Source organism: Cibotium barometz, chromosome 21 (genome assembly GCF_041138505.1).
Source record: "Cibotium barometz isolate CiBa-2024 chromosome 21, ASM4113850v1, whole genome shotgun sequence".
In the NCBI taxonomy this organism is placed as follows: domain Eukaryota; kingdom Viridiplantae; phylum Streptophyta; class Polypodiopsida; order Cyatheales; family Cibotiaceae; genus Cibotium; species Cibotium barometz.
In genome coordinates, this window is record NC_141066.1 from 37021504 (window position 1) to 37043228 (window position 21725).

Consider the following 21725-nt stretch of genomic DNA (forward strand, 5'->3'; position numbering starts at 1 on the left):
TGCAGCTATGCCCGAGAGCTTCCCCCTGGCTTTTTCTTGTAGCTGCTCAGAGGGTTCCCTTCACTGCACCCTGCATAGCCCGTCAGCTCCTTCCTGCGTTTTCTACATTTAAACTCGGAAGGCTCATGAGCATCGGAGTTATGAATTTATCAGGTCATCATCCGTATTCTGCCAGCCTATGCGTGGCAGTGTCAAGAGGTTGGGGTTTCCGGACCTCTCTTCCCACCTTCTAACACACTGCACTATCTGCTTGTTGGTTATGTTGGTGCAGTTACCTACCTTGATCTTAAAAGCCTCCGCCACCACCTTGACAGGCAGCCGTCAGCTATTCTGCCATCGCCCGCCGCAGCCACACTCCTCTTGTCTGTCTCTGTTTAATCCTCCCAGATGCCTAGCACAAGGCAGCCTCCATGCCCCTTCGCCGCTTATCAACAAGCTGTCTCCTCTCTCTCACGTGTCTGCAGCTGCGCCCGAGAGAGCCCTCCGTGTATATCTGCCGCCGCTGCACACACACCTTCACTTCTCTCCTTTCTGCAGCGCCTCACACCAGGTAGCTATGAGAGACCCCTCCCTTTCGCTGCTCTCTATATCCAGTTGCAGCCCGTCACCTTTATTTGTCGAAAATTACAAGAGGCGTATCGCTAGATGCAGCATGAATTCCTCTGTATTTTGAAATCCTACATGACATGAACAGAAACGGCCTCCTCAATTTTATTCATTCTGGTTAGTTGGCGGACTGGTTCTCTCTTTTTTCTGCAGACTCCCCTCTGATATGCACTCCCACCAACAACACGACCCCTTCCTTTTTTGCTACGCTGACTCCCCAGCCCTTCTCCATGCTTCGCCTGCCTTCGAGAATCCACGTTGGCAGCAACTCATTGCCTCCACGCCACCTTTCCACGTTCATTTTTCCTATTTTATTTAACTTTGAAAAATGGCCCACTATATTATTTCCTTTCACACCAAGTCCAAGGTATATGGCCCCTCATTTCCCTTTTTCATGCTCCACATATCTTCAATTGCGACCTCAAGTGCCCATCTCTAAATGCCTTGTATACCCCAAAAGAAATCAACCATGCCAGTGTATCAGTTTATGCTTGAAATCACACTATATTTGAACTCCTATTTACAGAGTACTAGCATATCAAGCCCATGTACAGTTTATACATCACTGCTTAGAGTACTAGCATATCAAGCCCATGTACAGTTTATACATCACTGCTTGCATGTCCTTGTCTCTGAATTCATGTGAATTGATCACAAAGAAGATTTTCCCTACATGGACGTGTCACAGCATGACATCCACCCCCTCTAAGCCTGCACATCCTCCGGTATGTGCCACACTGGTCCTGGAATTCAGTGTCCATGCATTAATTACACACCAACATTGGTATATGTACAAGCATCCAACATTGGTATATGTACAAGCATCCAACTAGGCGTCTTAAACCCTGTCAAACCTGACCCAGTTGGTATCACCCTAGTAAACATGAAACAGTAGAAGAATATACATAGTGCCACTCACAAGGGGTTACCCTTTTTTTTTTTTTGAAACATAGCATGACATCTTAGCCTACCCCCTTAGCCTGCAAGATATTTATATCTTAGCAATCACATCTGAATGGTTCTGCTTTCCCACCTGGATCAAATACCAATCGCTTTTGGCATATGTGCCATATCCTTTGCTCATATGAAGCCCTATCCTCACTTAGATTTCCTGCATATGCATGATTATCCTCATCATTCAAAGTGGGATGCTCTTCAAAATAATTTCCTTCAAAATTTTCCTCAGGCCATGTTTGAAGCCTTTGCACCACATATTGTATGGCCACACCAAGTAACAACTGCATTAATAGCATGGAACATACACTTGGTAACATCCCATCCAAATCTACCTTGCCCTCCAGCTCACCCACTAACAAACATTCATTCTTCTCATCCAAAGACGGAAAAGCATGGTCTTCATTGGCTTCCTCTATGCTATTATATACCTCTTCTTTAGGCCGTTGCAAAGTATGCAAAGCATCCACACCATCAACACATACAAAGTCCAACAAGGCATCATCGAAAATAGCCTCCAGCTCTGGATCAATCTCATCACAATCATTTGGCTTACATAACACCTGCACATCCTCACTTGCAACCAACAGTTGACTAGCATCAAGCATAGAAGAGCCCAAAGCTGATGGGGATCTATTATATATCATGAAATCATCCAATGCATCATCTAGGATAGCATCCAATTCAGGATTAATCGCATTGAAGCCATTATCATCTTGCAATCCCACATGTTGATTATCATGAACATTCATACCCCCATAGCTATATCCATTTGGTTGCTCATATGCAGCCTCATGAGGCTCTGTGACCACGCTTTGCATATCCTGCATGTTATCTCCCAGTATTTCTTGATACCTGTCTGCTGGGCTTAGAATTATGGGTCCCTCACCCGAGTACCCTTGAATCTGTATGTCATTGAACCCTGTATGATCCAAAAAAACAGATTCAATTTCCCTCTCCAAATCATCATCATAAACAGGCTTCCAAGCTCGAGATTGTTGCTCACAAATGTGGTTGCAAGGTAACCCTGACACTGATGACATAGCATCACCCTGTTTATTGTTGGAACACCCAGTTAGCATTCCAGGATAACCCAAATCCAAAGAACCTTGGCAACCAGCTTCAGAAGCAACATCACTGTTGGAATCACCCATATCACTTACCCCCTCTAAATCAATCACACATACTTGTGGCCCATCTTGTAATATTTTATTTTCCTCACATGCATATTCATGTACATCATCCTGCTTATAAGCATCATAACCAGATAAGAATGCAGTAATGATAGCATCTTCTTCTTGTCTTAGATCTTCAAACTCTGCAATCATGCTTTCAGCAAGAAGCATTGGTTCCTGCTGTTCTTCACACATATGATACGACACCTGAGGAATACCCTTCGAAGGAGCACTTTCGTCATGAGAATCCTCAAGTTTACACAGCTTACATGCTTCACAGCCCAAGAGGAAACTATTAGCGATGTCCTCTTCCTCGTGTACTGGGTCTTGAGTACCTGTCCTCTTCCTCGTGTACTGGGTCTTGAGTACCTGTCCTGAAGCTCTCTGAATCAAGTGTCTCCTCAAGAATAGGCATGCACACATCATGTGGTATGGTTATAGGACCCTGTATGTCTGCACCCTCAAACAAGGAAGACAGATTATACTTATACTTGCACAGTTCACCCATTGCATCTTTATGAGGCTATAGCAAAGCATTGCTTTTGGCACTGTGAAGGCCTTGTTGCTCACTAATGGCTTTTTGTAGTCCCAATTTAGCATAAACAGCCTCCACAATCTCTGTATCAGCCTTGAATAGCAATTGATTATCCTCCATAAGACATGCATCGACAACCGCTTCTAAATTGGCTCGGATTGTTGCTGGAACACTATCACAGCTCACATTATACCTCATTTCATCACCCTTCTGCTTTTTCTTTTCCCAAGTAAGTTGCTCCTGCTTTAGGTTCATGGAACTCGCATAAATAAGTGCATCTCCAAAATCACTCCATCGTTTGGAGTGATACTCTGCTAGTTCCAGCACTTCATCTTTTAAATCAGGACTTATAAGGTATGCAAAAGATGCAATCATCATGTTTTCTGGAACCCCTTGATTCTTCATCTCTGTCTCATAACACCTTAGATAGCTTTCTGGATCGAAACCATCAAATATATTGACCCTGTTATATACCAATTGCACCGCAATTTCCACCGCTTCCTGAATTCGCTTTTCTTCTTCAATCTTCCTGAACCGCTCTTCAAGCTCTTTCATCTCTGCATATAAATGCTCCATTTTGCTAGCCATCTCTACGTACTCTCACCCCAGCAGTCTCACCAAAGATGTCCTGACGTGGGCGGTGTCGCTGGGAAAGTGCGAGACTTCTGGCTGTGAGAGTAACTTCCAAAATCCCAGCAAGGAAACAAAATAGATAGCTCCTCAAGGAGCATAAGACATCACCATTTTTGTTGACATGTACATGTGCCAAATCACTTCAAAACATTTCCAAATTCAGCTTGATGATTGCACACAAGTCACGAACCAAGAGCTTGATTAACTCAAATCATAGATCACCTGTCCCTTTATCCAAGTGCCTCATACAAACACATGTAGGCATAGCACAACATTCACAACACAAGCTCCACTGGCTATGAATGAGCAAGCCAAATAAGCACCATAAATTTTTCAGCGGTAGTAACCTAATGAAGCATACACACACTCCCTGCTGATGCAGCAACCCATGAACAATGCACATAAAATGGAGTCCTCAGGCTCTGAGAGCCGGCAGCAGCAAAGAAAAACACACACTCACTCTGGCATCACCTACCTCTGTTCCTCTTTTGTAGATAGCTCTTTAAGCTGAACGTACCCAGAAGCAAAACCAATCAATGCACAAGGTAGCATTAACACAGCTTCCCCCCCAGAAAGCCACCCGTCAAGTAAAGAAACTTCCAGTCACTCCTCCTTATACATAACCCAAAGCCATCCCAACTTGCTTTCTTGCCATGTGGAGCATTGTCAACAATGAATGGAGACGCCAAACTGATGAAGGATGCATCTCCCACACCTACCAACCTCTCTGCTCCAGCTTCTTCAGCTGCGCCCAGCGCTTCTTTGCTCCCTCTCACCTGTGTGTGTGCAGCTACGCCCGAGAGCTTCCCCCTGGCTTTTTCTTGTAGCTGCTCAGAGGGTTCCCTTCACTGCACCCTGCATAGCCCGTCAGCTCCTTCCTGCGTTTTCTACATTTAAACTCGGAAGGCTCATGAGCATCGGAGTTATGAATTTATCAGGTCATCATCCGTATTCTGCCAGCCTATGCGTGGCAGTGTCAAGAGGTTGGGGTTTCCGGACCTCTCTTCCCACCTTCTAACACACTGCACTATCTGCTTGTTGGTTATGTTGGTGCAGTTACCTACCTCGATCTTGAAAGCCTCCGCCACACCACCTTGAAAGCCGTCAGCTATTGTGCCGTCACCCACAGCCACACTCCTATCGTCTGTCTCTGCTTAATCCTCCCAGATGCCTAGCACAAGGCAGCCTCCACGCCCCTTCGCCGCTTATCAACAGGCTGTCTCCTCTCTCTCACGCGTCTGCAGCTGCGCCCGAGAGAGCCCATAGCATAGCCCCTCCGTGTATATCTGCCGCTGCACACACACCTTCACTTCTCTCCTTTCTGCAGCGCCTCACACCAGGTAGCTATGAGAGACCCCTCCCTTTCGCTGCTCTCTATATCTAGTTGTAGCCCGTCACCTTTATTTGTCGGAAATTACAAGAGGCGTATCGCTAGATGCAGCCTGAATTCCTCTGTATTTTGAAATCCTACATGACATGAACAGAAACGGCCTCCTCGATTTTATTCATTCTGGTTAGTTGGCGGACTGGTTCTCTCTTTTTTCTGCAGACTCCCCTCTGATATGCACTCCCACCAACAACACGACCCCTTCCTTTTTTGCTACGCTGACTCCCCAGCCCTTCTCCATGCTTCGCCTGCCTTCGAGAATCCACGTTGGCAGCAACTCATTGCCTCCACGCCACCTTTCCACGTTCATTTTTCCTATTTTATTTAACTTTGAAAAATGGCCCACTATATTATTTCCTTTCACACCAAGTCCAAGGTATATGGCCCCTCATTTCCCTTTTTCATGCTCCACATATCTTCAATTGCGACCTCAAGTGCCCATCTCTAAATGCCTTGTATACCCCAAAAGAAATCAACCATGCCAGTGTATCAGTTTATGCTTGAAATCACACTATATTTGAACTCCTATTTACAGAGTACTAGCATATCAAGCCCATGTACAGTTTATACATCACTGCTTGCATGTCCTTGTCTCTGAATTCATGTGAATTGATCACAAAGAAGATTTTCCCTACATGGACGTGTCACAGCACGACAACGCGTGGGTATCCTAGGCGAGAGCCCGAGCACCATATGGTCAGCACCCTCTAGGATCCTTCACAGGTGACCTGGCGCTTTACTCATAGGCCGCTTCCTTGGTCCCTCATCCACCGTACCGGAAGCTCACCATTTTAATCGAACCGAGGCTGGTCAAGACCTCGGCCGACGTTGCTACGCGAGATGTCCTCCATTGACTCTCCGTCACAGCAGTTGCAACTTTATCAGTTAGGTCTCCTTGACCTTAATCACAAGACGGTCAAAATGCTTCCCCAGCATTCTTGACATAAAACAGCCATTTACAAACAGCATTTACAAACAGTTTACAAATACAGTTTCTATATTAACTCTCATTTTTTCACATTATCCCTCATTAATCCACATTACTTATTCCACATTCCATTTATATGTGTACTCATGCAATCACCTCATTTTCCATCCCTTCACTTCAGATTCCTTCACATCTTTATCAGTTAGGTCTCCTTGACCTTAATCACAAGACGGTCAAAATGCTTCCCCAGCATTCTTGACATAAAACAGCCATTTACAAACAGCATTTACAAACAGTTTACAAATACAGTTTCTATATTAACTCTCATTTTTTCACATTATCCCTCATTAATCCACATTACTTATTCCACATTCCATTTATATGTGTACTCATCCAATCACCTCATTTTCCATCCCTTCACATCACATATCATATATTCACATCCATATCCACATTCACATCCATATCCACATCCATACATCCACATCCACATCCACATTCACATACATACATCCACATCTACATACTTATCTCCATTTTCACATCCTCATTTATACATCCACATCCCATATCCACATTCATACATACACATCCATATCCACATCCACATGCATACATCCATTATCACGTCCTCATTCATACATCCACATCTACATACATACATACATCCACATCCACATTCCCATTCACATCTATACATCCATATCTACATGCACATTCACATCCATACATCCACATCTATATCCTCATTCACATCCATACATCCACATTCATGCATCCACATCTACATGCATACATCCATACATACATATCCACATTTACATCCATGCATCCATGCTACATATCCACATTTACATCCATGCATCCACATCCACATCCTCATTCACATCCATACATCCACATTCATGCATCCATATCCACATCCTCATTCACATCCATACATCCACATTCATGCATCCATATCTACATGCATACATCCATACATACACATCCACATTTACATCCATGCATCCACATCCACATCCACATCCTCATTCACATCCATACATCCACATTCATGCATCCACATCTACATGCATACATCCATACATACCCATCCACATTCACATCCATATTCTCACCCTATCACAACCCATATACATCTTATCCCATCACATACACTTCTTACCTCATCCCATACACATCCTATCACTTCTTAACTCATCTTATCACATCCTAACTCATCTCATATGTATCTTATCATATCTTATCACTTCCCATATCTTTTATGCATACCTCTATGCGTGAAATTCAATTATGCTAAAAGTAACTCTTTTATAATAAAATATTCATCTCTTATGCATACCTCTATGCATGAAATTCACTTATGCTAAAAGTAACACTTTTATAATAAAATATTCATCTCTTATGCATACCTCTATGCATGAATTTCAATTATGCTAAAAGTAACACTTTTATAATAAAATATTCATCTCTTATGCATACCTCTATGCATGAAATTCAATTATGCTAAAAGTAACACTTTTATAATAAAATATTCATCTCTTATGCATACCTCTATGCATGAATTTCAATTATGCTAAAAGTAACACTTTTATAATAAAATATTCATCTCTTATGCATACCTCTATGCATGAATTTCAATTAAGCTAAAAGTAACACTTTTATAATAAAATATTCATCTCTTATGCATACCTCTATGCATGAAATTCAATTATGCTAAAAGTAACACTTTTATAATAAAATATGCATCTCTTATGCATACCTCTATGCATGAATTTCAATTAAGCTAAAAGTAACTCTTTTATAATAAAATATTCATCTCTTATGCATACCTCTATGCATGAAATTCAATTATGCATAATATAAAAATCAATTTCTCTAGGATTACAATGAATATCTTTCAATTAATCTAGGATGATAATTCCTAGAATATGGTAGGAAGTCCTCTTTTTATGCTTTGAATGAAATTATTTTATGAGTAATTTTTATAAAAATTTTGCCATAGCTCCGCTGCTATGATGACTGATAAATCTCAATTTTTCTAAGGGATAAAGCTTATCTTTAAGGAAATAATTAGAATGATCCCTAACTGGATCATTAATCCCTAATGGATTGAATCATCAATATTCATGAAATACATAAACTAAAAGCATAGAAAAAAGCCATTAATTTGGCCTCAAGCATAGATTAATCTTGGATTAAGGAAAAGCTTTATGAAAAGCTTTATTTGGATTGAGAATGGGTCATGAGTATGACCATTTCTTGAGTGAGAGAGAGAAACTACATAAAAACCATTTGAATTAAGCATAAATAGAAATTTATGTAATTCTTAACTATCATCAATCAATTAACTTCAATAGCATTCATCAATTTATGTAACTCTTCACTACCATTCATCAATAACCTTCAATAGCATTCAAAAACCATTCCAATTAAGCTTCTCAAGCTTGAGAGGGTTTGAGAAGAGAGAAGCATTGAGAAATTATAGAAAAGATCAAAATTCTCATTTACCTTACAAATTGCTTGATTCTTTGTTCACGGTAGAGGCCCCCAACCAATCAATTGGTTAAGTATGTTGATGGAGCCACCAATGGGGATTGAAGAAAGAGGGAAGTTTCAATTTCTTCAATTTGGAGAGAATTTTAGAGAACAGTAGAAACTAGCATTATTTCAACATAACTCTAGTATAGTAAAATTCTTCTCCTTTTTTCAAAGGACTCATGTTCTATTTATAGGAGAGGGAAGCTCTAACCAAAGCTAACTGAATTCTAGAATTTTTCAAATTCAGTTTGGTTGAATTTGACTAGATTTGGACCTAGTTTGTGTAAGATTCCTCCACCGCCTCTCAAAATGTCCAGCATCTTCCCATGTAATCAATCCCCTCTTCAGAAATATAAAAGACCTTGTTTCTAACTGTTTTGACTTAGAGAGAGAATATTCTAGAGAGAGATTATTCAGATTTTGAATATTTGTAGATAGAAAAATTTCTCATCTTATTAAAATAAGTTTCCCTGAAACAAAAATTCAAAAAGAACTTTTCAATGTGCAATTGGAATTAATTGGAAATGAGTATGAAGGACCTTAGCCTAAGGGTCTAGATTTTCAGAAATTTTTGGATTATGGTCCAATTAAGGTTCCTATGGGCCAATAGCATCAATCCATGTGTAGGGAGGAGATAAATCTAATTTTGTAAAAGAAGATACCCAAAAATGAGTAAATGCTCACATAAGATGAAGAGTTGACTATGTACAAGGTTTATTAGTAAGAAACTATGAGTAATATCAAAAATATGAGATATTTTGGGTATCAAAAAATGAGTAAATGCTCACATAAGATGAAGAGTTGAAAATGTACAAGGTTTATTAGTAAAAAACTATGAGAAATATTAAAAATATGAGATATTTTGGGTATCCAAAAATAAGTAAATGCTCACACAAGATGAAGAGTTGAAAATGTACAAGGTTTATTAGTAAAAAACTATGAGCAATATTAAAAATATGAGATATTTTGGGTATAATGATTTCATTTTGACACATATGTAAGGAAGGGGAGTTCTTTAAAGGAGGTGCATATTTCACATGCTTGAATGAGTTTTAAACTCAAAATAATGTGATATTTTTATCTCTCCTCTCTCTTGAACCAAACCAAATCAAAATGGAACCAAACCGAATCAAAAAGTAACCAAACTAGATCCAAATCTAGTCCAAATTCAACCAAACTGAATTTAAAAAATTCTAGAATTCAGTTAGCTTTGGTTAGAGCTTCCCTCTCCTATAAATAGAACATGAGTCCTTTGAAAAAAATAGAAGAATTTTACTATACTAGAGTTATGCTGAAATAATGCTAATTTCTACTATTCTCTAAAATTCTCTCCAAATTGAAGAAATTGGAGCTTCCCTCTTTCTTCAATCCCCATTGGTGGCTCCATCAACATACTTAACCAATTGATTGGTTGGGGGCCTCTACCGTGAACAAAGAATCAAGCAATTTGTAAGGTAAATGGTGAATTTTGATCTTTTCTATAATTTCTCAATGCTTCTCTCTTCTCAATCCCTCTCAAGCTTGAGAAGCTTAATTGGAATGGTTTTTGAATGCTATTGAAGTTAATTGATGAATGGTAGTGAAGAATTACATAATTTGATGAATGCCATTGAAGTTAATTGATTAATGATAGTAAAGAATTACATAAATTTTCATTTATGCTTAATTCAAATGGTTTTTATGTAATTTCTCTCTCTCACTCAAGAAATGGTCATACTCATGACCCATTCTCAATCCAAATGAAGCTTTTCATAAAGCTTTTCCTTAATCCAAGATTAATCTATGCTTGAGGCCAAATTAATGGCTTTTTTCTATGCTTTTAGTTTATGTATTTCATGAATATTGATGATTCAATCCATTATGGATTAATGATCCAATTAGAGATCATTCTAATTATTTTCTTAATGATAAGCTTTATCCCTTAGAAAAATTGAGATTTATCAGTCATCATAGCAGCGGAGCTATGGCAAAATTTTTATAAAAATTACACATAAAATAATTTCATTCAAATCATGAAAAGAGAACTTCCTACCATATTCTAGGAATTATCATCCTAGATTAATTGAAAGAATTTTATTGTAATCATGGAGAAATTAATTTTTATGTTATGCATAATTGATGATTATTTTATTGTAAAAGTGTTACTTTTATCATATTTGGATTTCATGCATAGAGGTATGCATAAAAGAATTATTATTTTAATATAAAACTGTTTCTTTTATCATATTTGGATTTCATGCATAGAGGTATGCATAAAAGTTATTATTTTAATATAAAAGTGTTACTTTTATCATATTTGAATTTCATGCATAGAGGTATGCATAAAAGTTGATTATTTTATTATAAAAGTGTTACTTTTATCATATTTGGATTTCATGCATAGAGGTATGCATAAAAATTGATTATTTTATTATAAAAGTGTGACTTTTATCATATTTGGATTTCTTGCATAGAGGTATGCATAAAAATTGATTATTTTATTATAAAAGTGTGACTTTTATCATATTTGGATTTCATGCATAGAGGTATGCATAAAAATTGATTATTTTATTATAAAAGTGTGACTTTTATCATATTTGGATTTCATGCATAGAGGTATGCATAAAAGTTATTTATTTTATTGTAAAAGTGTGACTTTTATCATATTTGGATTTTATGCATAGAGGTATGCATAAAAGTTGATTATTTTATTATAAAAGTGTGACTTTTATCATATTTGAATTTCATGCATAGAGGTATGCATAAAAGTTGATTATTTTATTATAAAAGTGTGACTTTTATCATATTTGAATTTCATGCATAGAGGTATGCTTAAAAGTTGATTATTTTATTATAAAAGTGTGACTTTTATCATATTTGAATTTCATGCATAGAGGTATGCATAAAAGTTGATTATTTTATTGTAAAAGTGTTACTTTTATCATATTGGATTTCATGCATAGAGGTATGCATAAAAGATATTCTTTTTATACTAAAAGTGTGATTTTCATCATAAATGGATTTTATGCATAACTTAGATGCATAAGAGAAATTCTTTTATTCTAAAAGTGTAATTCCTACCAAATTAAATTTATGCATAAGAAGATGCATAAAAGATTGATTTTAAATTTAAAAGTGTCATTCTCATCTAAATTGAATTTGTGCATAGGAAAATGCATACAAGATTGAAATTTAATTCAAAAGTGTCATTTTCATTTAAAATGAATTTATGCATAGGAAGATGCATAAAAGATTAAAGATTGATTTTTACTTTGAAAGTATTAATCTCCTTAAATTGATTTATGCATAGGAAGATGCATAAAAGATTAAAGATTGATTTTTACTTTGAAAGTATTAATCTCCTTAAATAGAATTTATGCATAAATAAATGTGTAAAGAAATCTTGAATCAAATATAAGAATTCTCTTGTATTCTATAAATAGATATGAGATGTAATAGGATGTGATAAGAGGTGTATAAGATGTGATAAGAGGTGTATAAGATATGATAAGAGGTGATAAGATGTGATAAGAGATGATAAGATGCTTATGAAATAAGTTAGGAGGTGATAAGATGAATTAAGATGTGATAAGATGTGTAAGGGATGAGGTAAGAAGTGTATGTGATAGGATAAGATATATATGGGTTGTGATAGGGCGAGAATGGATGTGATGTAAAAGATTAGATGTGAAGGCATATGGGGCTATATGAATGGGAATGTGGAAATGGATGTATGTATGTGGATGTGTGGATGTGGAGATGGGAGTGTGGATGTATGAATGTGAAAATGGATGTATGCATGAAGATGTATATGCATAGATGTGAATGTGGATGTAGATGTGGATGTATAGATGTGAATGGGAATGTGGATGTATAGATGTGAATGTGGATGTGGATGTGGATGTAGATGTGGATGTATAGATGTGAATGTGGATGTAGATGTGGATGTATAGATGTGAATGGGAATGTGGATGCATAGATGTGAATGTGGATGTAGATGTGGATGTATAGATGTGAATGGGAATGTGGATGTATAGATGTGAATGTGGATGTGGATGTGGATGTAGATGTGGATGTATAGATGTGAATGTGGAATGTGGATATGGATGTATGTATGTATGTGGATGTAGATGTGGATGTATAGATGTGAATGGGAATGTGGATGTGGATGTATGTGAATGTGGATGTAGATGTGAATGTATAGATGTGGATGTAGATACAGATGTGGATGTATGTATGTGGATGTGTATGTATGAATGAGGAAGTGAAAAATGGATGTATGTATGTATGTGGATGTGGATGTATGAATGAGGATGTGAAAATGGATGTATGTATGTAGATGTGGATGTATGGATGTGAATGTGAATGAAGAGGTGGATGTGGATGTATGGATGTAGATACGGATGTGGATGTATGTATGTGAATGTGGATGTATGAATGAGGATGTGAAAATAGATGTATTAGTGTGAATGTGGATGTATGAATGTGAATGTGGATGTGTGGAAATGGAAGTATGGATGTATGAATGTGAATGTGGATGTGTGGATGTGGAAATGGAAGTATGGATGTATGAATGTGGATGTGGATGTATGCGTGTAGATGCGTATGTATGAATGTGAAATTGGATGTATGATGTGGACGTACGAACATGGATATGTATATAGAATAATGAATATGAAGATGTATGTGAGATAATGTGTAGTCTATATGAGTGAATGGATGAGAACGAGTACACATTGAATGGAATGTGGAATAAGTAATGTGGTCCGAGAGTGGATAATGTGGAAAGACGAGAGTTTGTTATAGAAACTGTATTTGTGACTGTTTGTAAATGACTGTTTTATGTCAAGAATGCTGGGGAAGCATTTTGACCGTCTTGAGGATTAAGGTCATGAAGACTGAACTGATAAAGTTGTAACTGCTTGGCGGAGAGTCAATGGAGGACGTCTCGCGTAGCAAGGTCGATCGAGGTCTTGACCAGCCTCGGTTCGATATAAATGGTGAGCTTCCGGTACGGTGGATGAGGGACCAAGGAAGCGGCGTATGAGTGAAACGCTAGGTCACCTATGAAGAATCCTAGAGGGTGCTGACCATACGGTGCTCGGGCTCTGGGTCACCAAAGATACCCACACGTGCGTCGTGGAAGATATTGGAACAAGGAGTAAGAGTTGTTTTCTGAAACCGGGCATGGATCTGGTTGATTGACCTTGCTGGTCCTCAGCGGATGAGTCCATGGCTCTTTTATATGGATCTGTGGGTTGATCGTGCTGATCTTCCACGGAGATTCCATTCTATTATATGAATATATTGCCGGTTACTATGAGCTAGGAACTATGAAAAGGCCCCTGAGTGAACAGGTGGTGAGCGTTCTGTTTGCCAATGATGCCATAAGTATACCGATGAATGAATGACTGAAAATACGGATTCAACCATAGACTTTGAGGATTGTCATCAGTGACATAATGGTTTCATTAAAGGATTGTTTTAAAGTTAGCTGATGCTAAGAAAAAGGCAATTTCATATTGGGTGTGTAAGTGGTGTGACTAATTTTATGTTTGCATGAACTTCCGACTAGGGGGCCTTGGAACTCTTTTCCTTGGTACCCAGGACAAAACCTAACCAAATTCTTAATTGGATCCCATCACTGCAGTGGTTGCTAACCCATGGGATTGGATGGGGTTAGGTTGGACTGATCTGTAAATCGAGACTCAATTTCTGTTTACGATAGATAAAGTAAATCCCGGATAGTATTTGTTCTATGGATAGGAATCAACGGCTGTCCTCTACTTGCGAGATGAGGACATCTTGCACTTTTTAAGTGGGGTAGAATGTAAGATTCCTCCCCCAGCCTTCGAGGTATGCAGGAGTAAGAATCTCCCTTCCCTCTCTAAAATAAAAGAAAGATTCTGTTTAAAAAGGGAAGACACTTTCCCCTGAATACTTCTCAGGAGCCCACCTGTTTTAAAGATTCAGAACGATGAATTCAGAAGTGAGAACCGATGTTTTGGATGCCAAGGTTTTGACCATCAGTTAACAGACTGCCCGACTCCTACCATGAAAAGGGCACAGGGAAGTCTAGAACCCAAATTAAGAGGCCAATTCCTTTATACCAATCTAATCAGGGTCCGTCTCGGACAAGATTGCTTAACTCCATTAACCAGGTCCGAACCATTGATTAGGGTCGAGATGACTAATCAAATGCTTGGCGACATAGAGCAACAGATGCAGGCAATTCATAAAGATATAAACGCTGCCCAAGATCGACAGATACAATATACAGATAAGAAGAGGACAGTCAGAGAATTTAAAGAAGCAGATATAGTCTTCATTTGAATACGGACCAAAAGAATTTCTTTATCTCTAGGGGAGTATAAGTAGTTATCCCCCAGATATTGCGGACCAAAGAAAGTAGGTGACTTAGCCTACGAACTTCTTTTATCTCTTCATCAAAGTTCTTAATGCCTTCTATAGAAAAATGTGCCAAACCCAAATCAGAGAAAGACGGTAAAACTTCAGTGGCAAGATACCGTTGGCTTCTAAGTTACGCTAGCTCCTTCCTTTATATAAGTCGTAACTTTTACTTGTCGCTCACAGTAACCTTCATCAAAGTTCTTAATGCCTTCTATAGAAAAATGTGCCAAACCCATTAGGGGAAGGTTGAGGTCTATAGGGGCCCTTTAAGCTGCCATATTATGATTTTAATGACTTTTTGTTAAAACGTTAAGTTTCTTTGACTTTAGATACCTTCTTGTTCTTCAAACGGCTAGAAGTTTGAATTTCAAAGTTTCCCGCCAAAATTGAATTTGAAATCGAGCGAGCAAAACTATATCATGTGACATATCTATGGAAAGAGCTCGATGAGTAGATTCTGGATCTGTAATCTTCGATAAATTTTGAGCTCATATGTAGAAGTTATGGACGTCCGAAATTTCAAAAACTTCCCCCCCCCACTTTTTAGAAATGAAAAGTACAAAAAGGCATCTTCTAGAGAATCTTTTGACCACCTTTAATCACCCAACATTTTTGTATACATGGCATCACACGATTGGCTCTTTTCCTTAATAACCTTTTAATCACATGGCATCTTAAAGGGCCCCTATAGACCTCAACCTTCCCCTAATGCCAAATCAGAGAAAGACGGTAAAACTTCAGTGGCAAGATACCGTTGGCTTCTAAGTTACGCTAGCTCCTTCCTTTATATAAGTCGTAACTTTTACTTGTCGCTCACAGTAATCTTACTTCCATCGATCTCCTTTCTTTCTTAATCTCCTTCAGGGCTTGGCAATAGGAATTAGTTTTATCCATGATGATTTCTCACCTTCAAGACGCAAGCGAGTCTGTGAAGAAGGATTTTATAGAACAGTATGAGCGCTCACTTTTTCCTCACTTGGGAACTTCTGTAGCTCAGACCAAATGGCGGACCTATCAAGACATAACTAGGGTAACACCCTGGGGTCAGCAGCACTTTCGTAACAATGTCCACTTGGCCATGGTTATTGAAGCCTTGGGTTTGGGTCCCCTATACTACTGCGTCATGAGATCAAGACATCTTGGGTTTTCTGAGCGGATCTTCTTACTGGCATGTTTTCTTCCTCATCATCAGAAGATATGCCTTTACTCCGTTTTTGGCTCTCAGAGGTCCTTTTGTTAGATCACCTCATACCACTGAGATAGGTGCGGCAATAACCAACAGAATTATTCCCATAGATGAGTTACCTTATACGTGCGCAGCTTGTGAGTGCTGCTTTTGTGATCATATGATGGATGGACTTATGGAAGTGTAAAGAGTTCTTCTATCTTTACTGTATATGTTCCAAGAATGAATAAAGTTTAAATCTTGTTCTTGTCTTGACCCTTACTCTCTTTGAGACTTTTTTATTTGGTGGTTAATCTTAATTAAATTTTTCTCTAAGTCTCATGTTCGTGCATCTTGCGAAATTATCCCAAGTTTGCGAGATGAGGACATCTCGCGTTTTTCAAGTGGGAGAGAATGTAAGATTCCTCCCTAGCCTCTCAAAATGTCCAGCATCTTCCCCTCCCCTCTTCAGAAATATAAAAGACCTTGTTTCTAATTGTTTTGACTTAGAGAGAGAGAATATTCTAGAGAGAGAATATTCATATTTTGAATATTTGTAGATAGAAAAATTTCTCATCTTATTAAAATAAGTTCCCCTGAAACAGAAATTCAAAAAGAACTTTCCAATGTGCAATTGGAATTAATTGAAAATGAGTATGAAGGACCTTAGCCTAAGGGTCTAGATTTTCAGAAATTTTTGGATTATGGTCCAATTAAGGTTCCTATGGGCCAATAGCATCAATCCATGTGTAGGAAGGAGATTAATCCAATTTTGTAAAAGAAGATACCCAAAAATGAGTAAATGCTCACATAAGATGAAGAGTTGACTATGTACAAGGTTTATTAGTAAGAAACTATGAGTAATATAAAAAATATGAGATATTTTGTGTATCCAAGAATGAGTAAATGCTCACATAAGATGAAGAGTTAAAAATGTACAAGGTTTATTAGTAAAAAACTATGAGAAATATTAAAAATATGAGATATTTTGGGTATCCAAAAATAAGTAAATGCTCACACAAGATGAAGAGTTGAAAATGTACAAGGTTTATTAGTAAAAAACTATGAGCAATATTAAAAATATGAGATATTTTGGGTATAATGATTCCATTTTGACACATATGTAAGGAAGGGGAGTTCTTTAAAGGAGGTGCATATTTCACATGCTTGAATGAGTTTTAAACTCAAAATAATGTGATATTTTTATCTCTCCTCTCTCTTGAACCAAACCAAATCAAAATGGAACCAAACCGAATCAAAAAGTAACCAAACTAGATCCAAATCTAGTCCAAATTCAACCAAAATGAATTTGAAAAATTCTAAAATTCAGTTAGCTTTGGTAAGAGCTTCCCTCTCCTATAATTAGAACATGAGTCCTTTGAAAAAAATAGAAGAATTTTACTATACTAGAGTTATGCTGAAATAATGCTAATTTCTACTATTCTCTAAAATTCTCTCCAAATTGAATAAATTGGAGCTTCCCTCTTTCTTCAACCCCCATTGGTGGCTCCATCAACATACTTAACCAATTGATTGGTTGGGGGCCTCTACCGTGAACAAAGAATCAAGCAATTTGTAAGGTAAATAGTGAATTTTGATCTTTTCTATAACTTCTCAATGCTTCTCTCTTCTCAACCCCTCTCAAGCTTGAGAAGCTTAATTGGAATGGTTTTTGAATGCTATTGAAGTTAATTGATGAATGGTAGTGAAGAATTACATAATTTGATGAATGCTATTGAAGTTAATTTATTAATGATAGTAAAGAATTACATAAATCTCCATTTATGCTTAATTCAAATGGTTTTTATGTAATTTCTCTCTCTCACTCAAGAAATGGTCATACTCATGACCCATTCTCAATCCAAATGAAGCTTTTCATAAAGCTTTTCCTTAATCCAAGATTAATCTATGCTTGAGGCCAAATTAATGGCTTTTTTCTATGCTTTTAGTTTATGTATTTCATGAATATTGATGATTCAATCCATTATGGATTAATGATCCAATTAGGGATCATTCTAATTATTTTCTTAATGATAAGCTTTATCCCTTAGAAAAATTGAGATTTATCAGTCATCATAGCAGCGGAGCTATGGCAAAGTTTTTATAAAAATTACACATAAAATAATTTCATTCAAATCATGAAAAGAGAATTTCCTACCATATTCTAGGAATTATCATACTAGATTAATTGAAAGAATTTTATTGTAATCATGGAGAAATTGATTTTTATGTTATGCATAATTGATGATTATTTTATTGTAAAAGTATTACTTTTATCATATTTGGATTTCATGCATAGAGGTATGCATAAAAGAATTATTATTTTAATATAAAACTGTTTCTTTTATCATATTTGGATTTCATGCATAGAGGTATGCATAAAAGTTGATTATTTTAATATAAAAGTGTTTCTTTTATCATATTTGAATTTCATGCATGGAGGTATGCATAAAAATTGATTATTTTATTATAAAAGTGTTACTTTTATCATATTTGGATTTCATGCATGGAGGTATGCATAAAAATTGATTATTTTATTATAAAAGTGTGACTTTTATCATATTTGGATTTCATGCATAGAGGTATGCATAAAAATTGATTATTTTATTATAAAAGTGTGACTTTTATCAGATTTGGATTTCCTGCATAGAGGTATGCATAAAAGTTGATTATTTTATTATAAAAGTGTGACTTTTATCATATTTGGATTTCATGCATAGAGGTATGCATAAAAGTTGATTATTTTATTATAAAAGTGTGACTTTTATCATATTTGAATTTCATGCATAGAGGTATGCATAAAAGTTGATTATTTTATTATAAAAGTGTGACTTTTATCACATTTGAATTTCATGCATAGAGGTATGCTTAAAAGTTGATTATTTTATTGTAAAAGTGTTACTTTTATCATATTTGAATTTCATGCAGAGGTATGCATAAAAGTTGATTATTTTATTATAAAAGTGTGACTTTTATCATATTTGAATTTCATGCATAGAGGTATGCTTAAAAGTTGATTATTTTATTGTAAAAGTGTTACTTTTATCATATTTGAATTTCATGCATAGAGGTATGCATAAAAGTTGATTATTTTATTGTAAAAGTGTTACTTTTATCATATTGGATTTAATGCATAGAGGTATGCATAAAAGATATTCTTTTTATACTAAAAGTGTGATTTTCATCATAAATGGATTTTATGCATAACTTAGATGCATAAGAGAAATTCTTTTATTCTAAAAGTGTAATTCCTACCAAATTGAATTTATGCATAAGAAGATGCATAAAAGATTGATTTTAAATTTAAAAGTATCATTCTCATCTAAATTGAATTTATGCATAGGAAAATGCATACAAGATTGAAATTTAATTCAAAAGTGTCATTTTCATTTAAAATGAATTTATGCATAGGAAGATGCATAAAAGATTGATTTTTACTTTGAAAGTATTAATCTCCTTAAATAGAATTTATGCATAAATAAATGTGTAAAGAAATTTTGAATCAAATATAAGAATTCTCTTGTATTCTATAAATAGATATGAGATGTAATAGGATGTGATAAGAGGTGTATATGAGATGTAATAGGATGTGATAAGAGGTGTATAAGATGTGATAAGAGGTGATAAGATGCTTATGAAATAAGTTAGGAGGTGATAAGATGAATTAAGATGTGATAAGATGTGTATGGGATGAGGTAAGAAGTGTATGTGATAGGATAAGATATATATGGGTTGTGATAGGGCGAGAATGGATGTGATGTAAAAGATTAGATGTGAAGGCATATGGGGCTATATGAATGGGAATGTGGAAATGGATGTATGTATGTGGATGTGTGGATGTGGAGATGGGAGTGTGGATGTATGAATGTGAAAATGGATGTATGCATGAAGATGTATATGCATAGATGTGAATGTGGATGTAGATGTGGATGTATAGATGTGAATGGGAATGTGGATGTATAGATGTGAATGTGGATGTGGATGTATGTGAATGTGGATGTAGATGTGGATGTATAGATGTGAATGTGGAATGTGGATGTGGATGTATGTATGTATGTGGATGTAGATGTGGATGTATAGATGTGAATGGGAATGTGGATGTGGATGTAGATGTGGATGTAGATGTGAATGGGAATGTGGATGTGGATGTATGTGAATGTGGATGTAGATGTGAATGTATAGATGTGAATGTGGAATGTGGAATGTGGATGTGGATGTATGTATGTATGTGGATGTAGATGTGGGTGTATAGATGTGAATGGGAATGTGGATATGGATGTATGTATGTATGTGGATGTGGATGTATGAATGAGGATGTGATAGTGGATGTGGATGTATGGATGTAGATACAGATGTGGATGTATGGATGTAGATACAGATGTATGGATGTAGATACAGATGTGTATGTATGTATGTGGATGTGTATGAATGAGGATGTGATAGTGGATGTATGCATGTGGATGTGGATGTATGGATGTAGATACAGATGTGTATGTATGTATGTGGATGTGTATGTATGAATGAGGAAGTGAAAAATGGATGTATGTATGTATGTGGATGTGGATGTATGAATGAGGATGTGAAAATGGATGTATGTATGTAGATGTGGATGTATGGATGTGAATGTGAATGAAGAGGTGGATGTGGATGTATGGATGTAGATACGGAGTCCATGGCTCTTTTATATGGATCTGTTGGTTGATCTTGCTGATCTTCAATGGAGAGTCTATCTGGATTTTCTTATGTGATTATATTGCTGGGTACTATGAGCTAGGAACTATTCAAAAGGTCCCTGAGTGAACAGGTGGTGAGCGTTCTGGTTGCCAATGATGCCATAGGTACACTGATGAAGGAATGATTGGAAATTAGAATTCAACCTGTGATATTTTAGAGGATTATGATCAATGATACTATGGTTTCATTAAGAGATTGTTTTAAAGACAGCTGAATCTGTGAAACATGCAATTTCATATTGGGTGTGTAAGTGGTGTGACTATCTTGAAGTTTGCTTGAAGCGCCAGCTAGGGGGCCTAGGAACTCTTTTCCCTGGTACCCGGGGCAAAACATAACCAAATTCCTAAATGGATCCTATCACTACAGTGGTTGTGGGCGGTTGGCTAACCCATGGGACTAGATGGGGTTAGGCTGGACTGGTGGATCCCTAAAATGAGACTCAATTCTGTTAAGTTACGATAGTTGAAATAAATGCCGGATAACCCTTGTTTTATGGAAAAGAATCAACGACTGTACCCCTTGATGAGGAAAAAAGCGTTGGACTCTATGATCCAAGTGCAAGTCTTTTCCTTGATCTGACCATGTGACTTATGGGTTCGGTCGGATCAGTTTGGTTAGTTAAGGCTCTTGACTACATTAGAATAAAAATATCCTAGAGGAATCGCTCGTGCTTT